This window comes from Crocuta crocuta, unplaced genomic scaffold, assembly GCF_008692635.1.
Source record: "Crocuta crocuta isolate KB4526 unplaced genomic scaffold, BGI_CrCroc_1.0 scaffold158, whole genome shotgun sequence".
Taxonomy (NCBI): Eukaryota; Metazoa; Chordata; class Mammalia; order Carnivora; family Hyaenidae; genus Crocuta; species Crocuta crocuta.
The window spans coordinates 2,213,846-2,218,038 of NW_027532590.1; the positions used below are offsets into that span (position 1 = coordinate 2,213,846).

At 43.8% G+C, this 4,193-nt stretch overlaps 1 pseudogene; it reads left to right on the forward strand.

The window, feature by feature from the left end:
* Positions 1-3,219, forward strand: part of LOC144244363 (keratin, type II cytoskeletal 8-like) — a 28,070-nt pseudogene extending 24,851 nt beyond the window's left edge.
* The last annotated feature ends 974 nt before the right edge of the window (positions 3,220-4,193 follow it).

The following is a 4,193-nucleotide window of genomic DNA, read 5'->3' on the forward strand; positions in this document are numbered from 1 at the left end:
AAGTTCTGGGGAAAAAATAAAATAAAATAAAATAATAAAATAAAATAAATAAAATACACACACACATACAAAAATGATTTCTACAATATGCTATTAAATGAGAAAGGCAAGAGACAGAGATATATATATTATCCTACTTTTTTAAACCAAACAATACCAAAATATTTGAATATATATATAACTCTAAATGTATATAAATATATGTAAACATGTATATGAATATAATCACATGACTACAAATTAAAGTAAGTCAAGATACATACCAAGTTACTAACATTGATACCTAGAGTTATTCAGTTGGTGGGAGAAGAGACAATGAACAAAAAGAAAATTGCATTTTTTAAAAGTTTGTAAAGAAACAACAGAATTATTATATGATCATCTTTCGCTAAAATCTTTGGGAAAAGGAGTGTATGTGTATATTTCTAAAAATGGTACATGAATATGTTTCCACTCATATGTGCAATAGGAGAAACTTAACAGAAGACAATGGGGGAGAAGAAGGGGGAAAATAGTTGGGGAAAAGGAGGGAGGCAAACCATGAGAGACTTTTTTTTTTTTAATTTTTTTAATGTTTTTTATTTATTTCTAGGAGAGAGAGAGAGAGAGAGACAGCGTGAGCAGGGGAGGGTCAGAGAGAGAGGGAGTCACAGACTGAAACAGGCTCCAGGCTCTGAGCTGGCAGTCAGCACAGAGCCCGACGCAGGGCTCGAACCCACAAACCGCGAGATCATGACCTAAGCGAAAGTCGGACGCTTAACCGACTAAGCCACCCAGGCGCCCCACATAAGAGACTCTTGAATGCTGAGAACAAACTGAGGACTGATGGGTGTTGGGGGGAGAGGAAGGGGGGTGATGGGCATGGGGAAGGGCACTTGTTGAGATGAGCACTGGTTGTTATATGGAAACCAACTCGACAATAAACTATAAAAAAATTTTTAATTAAAAAGCTTAAAAAAATTAAAAAAATAAATTAAAAGATACATGAAACAATAATCATCAAAACGTTAGAAGGTATTTTTCCTCAACGTGCAGAAATTTTGGGTATTTCCTTTCTCTTTTGCTGGCTGAGTTTTTTAAACAATGATTAAGATTATATACGATGAAAGGGCTATTTTCATTGGAGAGAAAAAACTAAGAACTCTAGAAAGAATAGACTAGCTTAAATTTCTCTAAATATAAATCTCACTCTGGGAGAAATGTTTAAGCCTTGAAATGCAAAAAAAAAAAAAATTAATTAAAAAAATCCTTACTTTTCAAAGGGAATAAAAAAGGGAAAAAGTCATGAGGGAAAGGATGTGGGGTGTGCTCCCAATAGGCCTCACTATCCAGTGTCCCTTTTTTGATTGTCATTATGAGACTGTCCCTGTGTTTCATCTGGACAAGCTGGCACAGAGAATAAACCCTGAATTTTGCATTCTCCTTACAAGTAGGAATGCAGGAATGTGCCTACGTCCTGCCAGCTGATTCTAAGCAGAAGAGAGGGGTGCCGTCCTCGGGCCTAGACCGCGGAAGCAAAGGAGTGAGCCACATGCAAGCACACGGGCCGGAGCAGGCCCAAGGGACTATAGAGAGCGAGAAAAGATAACAAGGCTGTCTTCTCCTAACCCTGACTGCTTGTGCTTGAATTGTCACAAATATACTTTTATTTTTTTCAAAGCCACTGTTATTTTATCCTTTATGTTAACTTTATGTTAACCGTGAATATACCCCATGACAAGAGTGTTTGGTACCTAGACGCGAGCTACATTAACAAAACTTAAAATATTAAATATTAATTTAGCGGTCCGTTGGTGAGCAGCAAGAAAACAGATACTGCAGCCTGGAAAGTTGGTGATCCTTGTTAGGGTGGATTCTGCGGTAACCTGTACTCTCTGATTAGCCTGGACTATGATATCTTACAAATACAAGTCACAGGCAGATGGAGCTTATGAGTGAGACAACCTGGGGAAAAACTATCAAAATATTGGTAAGAATTGGCTTTTCCTTGCCAAGTTTAGCAGTCCTGCAGGAGAAATTCCTTCAAGAGGATTAGAAGATATTTCTGTAGAGGCAGATTTGGCAGGAGATAAGCCTGGCCCAGTCCTCTCCAAAACATCACCGAGAATGGGGCCAAGTCTAGAGGCAAAGATAGGGCCCTTTTGCCTTCTCATCCAAGATTCCCCTTTCAGATGACTAAAAGCAGCCAAAAACAAAAATTGGTTAACTTAATCAAAGAAAAAGAGAATCCCGGGGCACCTGGGTGGCTCAGTTGGTTAAGCATCTGACTCAGGTCATGATCTCATGGCTCATGAGTTTCAGACCCACATCAGGCTTTGTGCTGACAGCTCAGAGCCTGGAGCCTCCTGGGGATTCTGTCTCTCCCTCTCTCCCTGCCCCTTCCCTACTTGCTCTCTCTCCTTCTCTCTCTCTCTCTCTCTCAAAAATAAACATTTTAGATTTTTAAAAGTGAAAGAAAGAAAGAAAAAGAGATCCCCACTTAGAAGTAGCTTCTCAGCTCCTTCTTAAACCTCTGTCAGGTTCAGCCTACTCGCCTCCACTCTAGCCTGCACCAGGTCTATCGTGATGACCCAGAAGTCTTACATGGTGTTCCCCTTGTCACACAGCTCCCCCCACCCCCGGCCTTCAGCAGCCCCTGAGACACGAGAGCACCCGAAGCCCGCATCAGCTCCTCAGCCTTCGGGGTGGTGGGAGGGGTCAGTGATAGCAGCTTCCAGGGTGGTCTGGGCAGCAGCATAAGCATGGTCAGTGGCTATGGTGGGGCCAGGGAAGGGGGCAGCATCACAGCTGCGTCAGTGAACCAGAGCCTGCTGAGCCCCTTTCAGCTGGAGGCGGACCCCAATATCAGTGCTGTGCGCACCCAGGAGAAGGAGCAGATCAAAACCCTCAACAACACTTTTGCCTCCATCGATAAGGTTGGCACCTGGAGCAGAAGAACAAAATTCCAGAGTCCAAGTGGGGCCTTCTGCAGCAGAAAATAACTCAGAAGATAACATGGGGACATGTTCTAGAGATACATCAACAACCTTCAGCAGCAGCTGGACACATTGGACCAAGAGAAGCAAAAGCTGGGGGTGGAGTTTGGCAACAGAGGACATCAAAAGTAAGTACGAGGAAGAGCTCAAAGAGCATGCAGTCACTGAGGCTGAGCAGGGCAGGGAGCTGTCCATTAAGTACACCAATGCCAAGCTGGCGGAGCTGGAGGCCTCCCTGCCGTGAGCCAAGTAGGACACGGCATGGTAGCTGTGTGAGTACAAGAAGCTCATGAACATCAAGCTGGCCCTGAACACTGGAGATTGCCATCTACTTCAAGCTACCAGACAGCATGGAAAGCTAGCTGGAGTCTGGAATGAGAACATGAGTATCTACACTAAGACCACCAGCGGCTGCTCAGGTGGGCTGAGCTCAGCCTACAGAGTACTCATGAGCCCTGATCTCAACTATGGTTTGAGCAGCTTCTAGTCTAGCTTTGGCTCTGGCGGTGGCTCTAGTACCTTCAGCTGTGACAGCTCCTCCAAGGCTATGGTTGTGAGAAAGATCAAGACACACAATGTGAAGCTGGTGTCCAAGCTGTCTGGTATCCTGTCCACCTGAACAGCCACTGTGGTCCCTCCCAGCCACCCTGCTCCTGTGGCTGCCATGGAGCCTTTAGGGGAAGGAGCTGTGCTGGGGAGTGTCAGAAACTGGAAGACCCATCTGAAGCTCTGCCCCAGGCCTCACCAGTAGGAGGAGTCCATTGCCCTGGATACCCCCGCTTGCTCATATCCCCAACTAAAGGCCAAATCAGGGAGCCTGGGTGGCTCAATCATTAAGCATCCAATTCTTGATTTGAGCTCAGGCATGATCTCAGGGTGGTGAGATCAAACTCCACATGGGTCTTGGGGCTGGGCATGGAGTCCACTTGAGATTCTCTCTCTCTCTCTCTCTCTCTCTCTCTCTCTCCCCGACCCCCTCTGCCTATCCCCTGTGTATGCTCTCTTTCTCTCTCTGTCTCTCAAAACAAAGAAACATATAAAAACTAAAAACATTTAAAAAATAATAATAAAAGCCAAAAGCCAATTCAAGTGTCTTTTCCCAAATAAAGCTTCAGATGGTTCTGCCAAACATCACGAAAAAGAAAAAAAAAATGTACAAATACACAAAATAATAAGTAACAAAGGAGAAATAAGTTGATAAAATTTCAAAAATCGTGA